Source organism: Puma concolor, chromosome D3, assembly GCF_028749965.1.
Source record: "Puma concolor isolate L17-30 chromosome D3, mPumCon1.1.hap2, whole genome shotgun sequence".
Classification (NCBI taxonomy): Eukaryota; Metazoa; Chordata; class Mammalia; order Carnivora; family Felidae; genus Puma; species Puma concolor.
In genome coordinates, this window is record NC_141678.1 from 34,428,526 (window position 1) to 34,438,963 (window position 10,438).

Below are 10,438 nucleotides of genomic sequence, written 5' to 3' on the forward strand. Positions count from 1 at the left end.
CTCACAGACTGTCAGATCATGACCTGAGCTGAAGTCTGACCCTTAACTGACTGAGTCACCCAGGCGCCCCTATATGGGCCAAATTTCTAATTGGTTCCTCTTGTGAAAAGAGTGAGAGACCAAGGAAGAAAAACAGAGAATATTCAACATTAAATTTAAGTTGTAATTTCTTCTGTTTTATAATGTATATGTCTAGAAAAACAAACATAGCAAATATTTAACATTTGCTAATTCTGGGTAATAGCTGTGTGGGTATGTTAAAATTTTGTCTATACATTTTTTTTTTTAATTTTATAAGATTAAATCCAAAAGAAAGAAAAGAACTTCAACACAATGACAGGGCTCCTGAGAACAGAAATGAGAAGGTTCCAGGAGCTGGAGGCTAGTCTCCTCTTGGGGTCTCCCAGAATGAGGGAATGGAAGACGATGCATGAGAGCTCTGCTTCCTCTGTATGGCCTGTCCTTCATGGTCTCTCCTTCTTACTCCATTCTCCCATGGCTCATTTTCCCTCATGACTTTGTACACCCAGGCTCAACCTCAACTCCCTCAGCACCACTATTCATGCAAACTCATTCTCTCAGTTTCCCAGATAAGCACAGCGATCTTTGGTTCCCAATTTGGTCACTCAATAGAGACAACAATGCTAGCTGCTGCCTGAAGCGTCTCCATCCAGGCTGCAAGTCATAGAGCCCTGTCCCAGTTATAAACCAGCTGCTTTGAAGTCAGATACCTATCCCTGGTCCACTCAGTGTGACTGGGGGCTGGACTCCTATGGCACAGATGTGGGAAGTGGCCCCCATAGGTGGGTGGGGAGATGATGGTCATTTTCCAAGCACAATTCTCTCAGGTGGTTTCCTCTTCCTGAAACACACCTCCCCTGCCTCCTTCAGCCCCTTCTCCGCCTGGCAATGTGTTCTTCTTCAAAAGGGAGATCATACTTTTCTAGAAAACCACCCTAACTTCTTCAGGCAGCAGTACACCCCTCCTTTATGCTTCTATAAGCACCTTGTATTTACCTCTATGTACTATGCCACTTACATATGGAATCATAACTATCTGCCCACTTGTGTATCTCCTATACTGGACTGTGATCATCTCAAGGCTAAAGACCGTATCTTAGCTGCCCTTGTATTCCCAATGCCCATTGTTGTCCCTACTGAGTGGCTCAATAAGTGGCCACCATCTAACCTGTGAGCCAAGCCTTTCTAGTAAGTACTCTACAGCATGCTCATAATATGGAGAGTTCACAGAGTGGTGAACCTTGAGTCCAGTTCTCTCAACTTACAGATAGGGAGACTGAGACCCTGGCAAATGAGGGAACTTCACAGGGTCACATGCCTGGTAAATGGGAGCACTGGGTGGGAAGGCGGTCTCCTTTCTCCTCATCAATCATGCAGGAGCCCTTCATAGTACTACCCTTTCTAAGGGCAGTGCTCAAGATGACCCTCCCCAATCCCATTAGGTTCCGGTGAACTCTAAAAATGGAACCCCTCTGTGTGTGTCATCATGTTTAAAGCAGCTTTGGAAGCATATAAACATTTCTAAGACACACAGTGCTCCATAGTATCACTCTTCTCGTCCTTTATCGGAACTACCCTCAATGCGCACCAGGTCCTCCCTAAGAAAGGTCCAGGCACTCAGGCTCTGACATTTGTGTCTGAGGCCCTCTCTGGCCCACGGTGACAGGCAGAGAAAGGACAGATGTGACTCCCTGGCCCTGGCACAGACCATTCCAGCTTATGACGCCGATCTGCCCTGCAGCCCGTTCCACTGTGTTGGAATAGGGCCATGCTTGCACAGGAAGCTCTGTGTATCACTCCGCACTGTGGGCAGGAACCCTGCAAAGCCCTTCCTATGACTGATAAACAGTGTTTGGTTTGGATCAAGAGGAAAAATAAGGCTCTCAGGATAATAGAGGCGGATGGGGAAAACACAGGACTCCAAAATGAGAGCAAAAGAAGATTATTGCTTTGAACCACTCATGTGGTAACTAAGTCTAGGAACAATGAGGGTTGCAGCGGAAACAGCGGCATTGGGAGAGCAAGCTTCCTTCCACCAGCTGCAGTCAAAGCTGCAGGTTCTCTGGGGCAGGGAACTGGTCTGTGCTGTGTTGTAGCTGCCAGAGGACAAACAGCGCAGGTTGAGTAAGATCCTCTTCAAAGGACCAGATCCCAGGACTTCAGCCACAGTGGCTCACGGGAAAGGTATCCCCTCACACAAATGGTGGCATGAGACCATCTGAAAGGAAGAAAAAAGCAGATGGTTAGGCTTTGCTTACAAGGGTTACATCCCTCTCTAACAATAGCGAGGTTGTATTATTTGTTTTTGTTGAACTGCTTTGGGTGGGCAGTGGGTGGCGGGTGAGCTCCCCCTCACAAAGGACATGTGTGAGGAAATGTCCTCCCTGTTTGGCCAGCTCTGGGAGATGTTGTTTTGCAGAGCGAGTAACACAAGTTGAGGGAGAAAGGAAATTGTCCGGGGTGTTAGGAGGGAATTTGAGAGGCCAGGAGAGGGATGAGTAAGAAGAGAAACAGCTGGCAAGGGGGAGAAACTTGAGGGGTGGGGAATAAAAGAAATGTTTGATGGGGAGTTCCATTTACCCTGAAGAATGGGCTGTGACTTTTCTTCCCTGTCTCTCCAAGAAATTTTACTGAAAATTTCAGTAACATATGCCTTTCTTCCTAAGACCCTGTGGGGATGGGGTTTGTTCTGTGGGATGCTGATTTTGGACCAGGGTGGGTGTGGGGTGAGAGCTGAGCTCTCTGTGGCCTGCCCAGCTGGGTTATACTTTTAAATAAATTGTTTCTGTGGAACTGCCCATGCCAGGATCTCAGGCCTTTGACAAAAGTGCCAACTTGGCACGAATAAAGGAAAATAATTTCTTCCCTTATCTCTACTCCCAGAGCTCTGCAATTGTAGTTAAAACTAGATGATTTATTAATAATTTAATGCAGTATAGTACTTATTGAGAAATTTTGTACTTTGTTTTTCTCGGTGGCAGACTCTAGGGAAGAATAGAGCTGAAAAAAAGAGAGGTCACTAGGCAGGGCCTAGGATAAAAAAAAAACCAAAATAAGACTTTTTTTTTAATCCTCGTGGTCTAGGCCTACTGAGGATAAGCAAGCCAGGTTGACCCAGAGTAGGGGTGGATAAAGTCTGGCCGATGGAAGGCTGAAGAGGGAAGGGATTGACCAGCAAAGCAATGGGAAAGGAACAGGGCAGGGGCAGGGAAATGGGCTTCCTAGGGCAGGGGTCAGAGCTGGCTGGTGGGCGGGGCTGGAGTTGACCCTGATGGGATGGCAACGTGGGCACCTGTGCGGCCCCAGGAGCCGCCATAGTCAGCACAGGTCAGGTCACTCTGTATTAACAAATACACCTGAAAACTCTGTGGCTCCACACAGCACATAAAGTGAGTCAAGCTGCTCTAAGTTAGCAACTTTCCCGGGCAGTTGCCTTTCATGTGGTGACCTGAGAACCTGGGCCGCTTCTATCTTGTGGCTATGCCTTCTAGAACACGTGACTTCCAAGGTCATTGCAGAGGGGGATGAGAGGGCAGATCTGTATGCCCAGTATGGTGGCTACTAGACCCATGAGGTTATTTGAGTTTAAATTAATAAAAATTAACTAAAATTAAAAATTCAGATCTTCAGTGCCATAAGGCTAGTGGCTATCATAGTGATCAGTGCGGGTATGGAAAGTTTCCATCATGGCAGAAAGTTCCGTCAGATAGAGCTGGTGTAGGGAGTCACCTGGGCTCTGGGGTCACTCTGGGAGGTGATGTACATCACTTCTGCCATATCCCGTTGGCGAGAAACAGTGTTTTAACCTCAACCTCACTGCTATACAAGGTGAGATATATGTGTGCCAGGGAAGAAAGTGGAATTGGTGAGTTACTGTATCTCATCTCTCTCAGGAGCTGTCAAGGGGTCTTCCTGGCCTGACTAGGAGTGACCCAAGAACTGCCCACCTAAGGTGCATCAGTGAGCTCAGGGCAAGCACCACAGCAGAGCAGAGGCCACAGGGTGGGTCCTCTCCAGTGTCTTGTACAATCCAAAGGTAGAGCAGGAGCAGGGGAGGGGCAGTTAGAGGCAAGGAAAGCCCTGAAAAGAGACTGATAGTTAATTTTTTCTAAGCTTTCTGAGTAAGAAATTAAGTCGGATTTTATTTGATTTAGAAAAATAAAGAAATCAAGGATTTTTTTCCACTTCAACTGCTCTTGGGCAACTTGCATGTTATGTTTCTCTGTCTTGCGAAAGCAATGAGGGGCAGCCAACATGTTCCTAAGGGTTAGAGCTGGGAAGGCTAGTAATGGGCCTCAATGACATCATGCATTGAGTGTTCTCAGCCATCTGAAACGCCCTGTCATTCCTCCCTTGGAGGTGATGTGGATTGAGGGGGAAAGCAGAAACTTTAAAATCCAATAGGTCAGAGTTCCATTTCCGTAATGGAAGCCGGGTCCCCAAAGTAGGATTGGGAGGAGTGGGATCTGGGCAGCCTGACCCAGTGGCCACAGATACAGTCCATGGTACTACAGGGAAGGAACACAGAGACTGCACACTTGGGGCACAGAACCAAGTCTAGGTCACAAGGGCACCAAGACCAAAACTGGGAAAGCAGTTCAGGATGTCAGAAGCCAGGAAGATCAGAGAATATTCAGGAAGCACAGTGCAAGGCAAGTCAGGGCAAAGGGTTCGCATTGAATTCTCTGATCACCATGAGAATAGGATCCAATGATCTTGACTAAAAAGTACGGCAGTGATCTGCCCTGGACAGACTCTCAATCTCTCTGAGTCAGTTTCTGCATCTTGACCAATGGAAATGGTCATTCCCGCCTCCAGTTGTGGCAATGAAGACTAAGGGACATCCAACAGTTTTCTTTCTTTAATCTTCTTTTATTGTTGGTTTTTATTCTACCATATCTTTTTTTTTTTTTAATTTTTTTTTTTCAACGTTTATTTATTTTTGGGACAGAGAGACACAGAGCATGAACGGGGGAGGGGCAGAGAGAGAGGGAGACACAGAATCGGAAACAGGCTCCAGGCTCCGAGCCATCAGCCCAGAGCCCGACGCGGGGCTCGAACTCACGGACCGCGAGATCGTGACCTGGCTGAAGTCGGATGCTTAACCGACTGCGCCACCCAGGCGCCCCTCTACCATATCTTTTAAAACCTAGTTAAAACCCTGAGTCCTTCCTGATATTCACATGTGTGTGTGTATGAGGCAGTTTCTCCAACTAGAATATGAGATTGTTACAAGTATGGAACGCTCTTGGAGTACATTTACGATAGGTCTTCAATGAGTTATTTTGCTACGGTCGGTAAGCTAGGGACCTTACTGTTCAAGCATGAGGTCTATTTTGGACAGTGTATAATTCACATAAGTTGTTAATTGATAACCCAGACATTATTCTGCGTCTTTATGTCAAAGAAACCCAGTTCAGAAAGCACGAGAAGTTATTCTCTTGAAAGTGTGAATCTCAACATCAAGGCTTATCTCTAGAATGCTGTGGCTAATTCTGCCCACAAGCATCAGGAAGAACATTCCACAAAAAGTCCAGAGGGACATGGATGGGTTGTCTTCCACCATGGGGATGGACTTCTGATGCCTGGGAACAGAGGCTGTGAGATAATGGGATGATGATGCCAGGGGAAAGCCCAGCTCAGTCAAAAGCAACAAGCTAAACAACAGAGACTCCTTAAAGTTTGAGAGAGGTTGTCTTGGTGACAAATAGAAGGAAATATTGTTTACTACGCAAGCTGTAAGCATATGGAACAAATTATGCTGAGGATGTCAGGGAAAATTATAAATAGATTCAAAATAGATTCAGATAATTCATGCATACTAGGCCTAATTAATAGGATCTTAAGGGAAATTTGGGAATATTCTATAGGCATCACTAATATTTGGAGATCAACTTCATATAGGAAAAGTGCAAAACTCACTCAGCACACATCTCCCAGCACCCAGGACAGAGATAAACTGATAGGGGGGATCACTAGCCTAACATTTTATGGCTTTTATTAGGTTCCTTTCTTTTTATGCCTTGGAGTCAAGAGCCATGGAGTTGTTCTACACTGAACGGGATTAAGTGAATTTAGAGAGCATGGAAGGGTAGCTTGAAAAAATGGTTTATATTTCTGGGAGAAAAGATACTTTACCAGTACTAAATAATTTGTAAATACAGACAACCTCCCCCATTCCAAATAACCCAGTTAAATCAACCTTGGCATTTATTCAACCTCCAAAGCAGTCCATATGGCCCTGATGTGCGCCAATTAGATGTGTATTACTACCAGCCGTCAGAAGCTTATCTTGCCCTGGAGACAGGAGTAAGCCTGTGCTTTTAGCCACACTCAAGCAGAAAATGTGAGAGAGAAAGGAAGTGGGTGGGGTCTACTGTTCCTAGACATAAAAAGAACAATTAACTTGAATAGAGAAGGGAAGGATTGAGGTTGAGAGGAACTTCAGAGATGGTCCAAAGTGGACCCACCTTCTCAGTTTGTGGCTTACAACAGGAGGTCGGAGGAGGGGAGATAACCAGCAGAGGACGCAGGGGAGGGGTGGATAGGTGAAAACTCTGGTCTTCCCTTACCTCCCACCCAGGACTTCCAGGACTAAACAATTTCCATGCTATGCTGATTAGCTTGAGTCTGGAATGAAGAATTATATATATTGATGTCTAGAATGGAAACTGGAATGATTCCAGGATTTCGTTGGAAATGCTAACATTAAATAAAAAGGTGTAGGTTTAAAAACAGTCTCAAGAAAGTTTGGACATTCTGTCATTTGGGGCAATGCATTCAAGGAGATGTTGGAAAGCAGATGATCCATCAAGCTGATCAATAATAATACTGACCTTAAGAACACAAAGTATTATTCCTGTCCCCTCCTGCACAAAAGAAGGCTTTCCCATATAGGTAGAGCTTGGTTCCTGCTCTAAAGTGTTAGCTTCTTCTGTTTTCATGGACAGTAGAGTTCTGACTATCATAATCTTTCTATTTTTGCTCAAGGAGCATATGAAGGAATGTTGTATAAGATAAGCATAACATTTGTTGGATACTTTTAAATGTTGGCACTCATGATTTCTAGATTAAAGTCCATTCTAACTACTTCCACTGGGGAACCCATTGTCAACACGGTGACATTTCAATCTTGTTTGACCTTGACCCATGATGAGAACCACATTTTATGTCACAACACAGGACACAGGCATACACCCATACACACAACTGAAATACAGGTTTCACAAAATAATACTTAGACTCACTACCCAAGAGCCACTCAGACACCTCCTATTCTCATTGTTCACTTTTGTAAATGCTAGTCCATGTTTTTATTACCCACAAATGGTCATGACCGGTAGGGGGAAACCCTAAGTATGAGAAGACTGCACATGCTCAGTTCACCCCTCATGGACGCCATCCTCTAAGCCAGACCCGAGCAGCGAGCGGATCTGACAGATAATGGGATGCACGCTTTTTCCCATTGCTACTTCCAGCATGGGCTTCCTACACGGCCCCCCTCCTTTTAGGAACCCCAGAAGGAGGCACTGCCACACCCCACATGTGCTCCTGGTTGGACTCAGTTGATGGTCTGAGATCTCCCTTGATTTTCCCTTCCCATAACCATTACCACTTTCAGACAGTGCTTGGAGCAGAGTGCTCAGTGTGACTCAGCAAATGCTGATGGACAGAATGAGGAACCAGTCTACTCATCGTTTCTTTGTGGATTTTATCTTTTTTAATGTTCATTCATTTTGAGCGAGACAGAGAGAGAGAGAGAGAGAGCAGAGGAAGGGCAGAGAAAGAGGAGAGAGATTCCCAAGCAGGCTCTGTGCTATCAGCACAGAACCTGACATGAGCTTCCATCTCACAGCCCTGAGATCATGACCTGAGCCAAAATCAAGAGCCAGATGCGCTTAACCGACTGAGCCACCCGGGCACCACTCTCTATGGACTTTAAATCATTCCATCCTATTAGTGATGTACAAATCAACTTCACAAATCTCATGAAATAACTTAGAGACGCATAATCAAATTGTGCCCAAAGCATGACTTCATACCATTGATGGATTAGATGTATATAAATATTAGACAGACAGGCAGATAATGAGTGGTTATATATGGCAAAAACTCAACTAATCAAAACTCTTAAATAATTACATTTTTATTTATGCTACTCATTTTCTGGAAAAATAAATAAATGAGCAAACTGGGAACAGAATTTTAAAACATCTACAGTTCCTTACAGCTCATGTCCATCCCAGTCTCCTGCCTCTCTAATAACTCACAATAAAGCACAATATGAATGAATATTCATAATACAGGACTAATTTGAGTGAATTTGGATTGGATTTTTGAGTGAATCGGCGAAAGTCAGAATTAATTAACTAATGCCTTTCAGAAAGGCGTTATAACAAGGACTGAACCAAAGGAGATTTGACTTAGTTAAGCAGAAAACTGAATTTTAAAGTGCTCCATTCATTGGAAGGAGAGGGGGTGGGGATTTAGCATTTCAGAAACCATGAAGTGATAGCTTCATATGTAACACCCACAGCTCTCTCATAAGTCGTGTATGACTTTCCCACCTTAAAGACAAGCAAACTGAGACTCAGAGCTCAAGTCTCACCATCACTAAGAGGCAGGGCTAAGAGTGAAACACAATGATTCATTGGCTCCAAACCCATGCTTCAAAAAACTTTAACTCCACCCCATGACCTCCTGGAGAATAGTTTATTTATGCTTTGCTCTCTCTCTCTTTCTTTTTTACTCTCAGTGTGTTGATGAATTTCACTTCATAAATTATAACTGCTGCTCCTTTAACAGTGGTGATAGAAAATAAATCCAAATTCTCGATCTCCAACCACAATATCATTAAGGACCTTCACGTTTCCACCCTCTGTGGATTGCAAACTATACATCCAACATGGTGAGTACCCCCGACCCCGGTGCTGGCCTCACTAGGTGTCACTCTGCCCTGCTTTTTGTAGGTCCATGGTGCATTCCAGCCTGTGTCCCTGGAGCCCCCCACTCTTCCCACACAGGCTGAGTCCCCACAGCCTCCCGGTTGGCCTCCACCTGGGCCAGGTAGGCCAGGCGATCAGTTACCTCCTACAGCTCCCGTATCTGAAATCAGCCTCTCTTTCCCACTAATGGATCCCGCAGGGAAGGAGGTTTCTAATGACTAAAAGTAAATGAGGTTGGGTGCACATTTATGATGCAAATAACAAAGACTGTGATAATTCTGGACCGAATAACACCTGTCTGGCCACTATTCAATTCCCGAACTTACTGTGTTCCCCAGAAAGCTGGCCTTAACCTCTGCACAAGACTTAACTGGGATTCTACTAGGCTGGGTATCGGGCCAGCTCCTCCCTGGAAAAGCTCAGTGCATTTCCCCATGGGTATGGACAACCATCTCTGGGAAGACATTCTATTTAAAAACCTGCTGGTGTGCTGGTTCTATGAAATTCTACCTAATTTAAACGCTGGACAAACTTCTCTGGCAGGCATAAATTCAGAATCCTGGAGAGTGACACGGCTGAGCTATAGGTCACATTCGAAAGGCAATTCTACTTATGCTCCCTCCTGGGACAAGCCGAGGACACCAGATAAGCTTGAAAAGCCTAAGCATTGGCCAGCTTCCTGCAGAAGTTTCTAAACCCCTGCCTTTCCCAACAGGACTACTGAAAAGAAAGATGAAGCTCTCCAGGATGCCAAGAAGGTCATTTGCCCAAGGCCTCACAGAGAGCCAGGGGAAGGTTCTGGGTGTGAACCAAGCTCTCTGGCCTGTCCTCATACTCAAAATGGAAGGGACAAGTCGGTGCAGTTGGGGATTCCGTTCCTCTAATTATTCCAGTTACCAGAGGCTTTCATATCTTTTCCTTGTCATCCTAAATGATTCGTTTTGAGTGCTGAGGTTTCATGTTGAAAATATAATGAGAACCTTCGTGAGTTTGGAATGAGATGCAGAAAATTGCACTGGTGGCATTTCTCTGGGGACTGTGAAAGGGAAACCCTGGAGGTGGGAAGTGGATCTGGTACCCCTGGGGGACTCTTGGGTCACCGAGCAGCACACACTTCTCTGGGTTCCAATTTTCCAGCTCTTTTCTGAGAAACGTCGTTTGCCTTTGTCTTATAATCATGGAGAAGGGGGAGACACACTGTGGGAAAAAGCAGCGTCTGGTACTACTAAGTAATTATTTGGAATGAGAGGTTGGCCATCTTATAAGTAGCACTGGGGAGAAAAGGGAGGTCAAGAAGAGGGCGGCCAAACAGAAAAAAAAAAAATCAACTTTTCTAGACGCTACCAGAAGAAAATCAGGCGTGTTGGGTTGGGCTTTGTGGGTGCCCAAATAACCAGGTAAAACATTTTAAATACAGCTAATATAACTATTTTGAATTTGTGATGCCGAACAACTAGCTTGTCTGGTATCTG

General features: G+C 45.0%; 1 long non-coding RNA gene across 1 annotated transcript; it reads left to right on the plus strand.

Moving 5' to 3' along the window:
- The first annotated feature begins 1,913 nt into the window (after nucleotides 1-1,913).
- On the plus strand, nucleotides 1,914-10,174 carry LOC112868372 (uncharacterized). Its single transcript, XR_003224275.2, has 3 exons — nucleotides 1,914-2,205; nucleotides 8,777-8,929; nucleotides 9,682-10,174. It is a non-coding gene; the product is annotated as an uncharacterized LOC112868372 (long non-coding RNA).
- The last annotated feature ends 264 nt before the right edge of the window (nucleotides 10,175-10,438 follow it).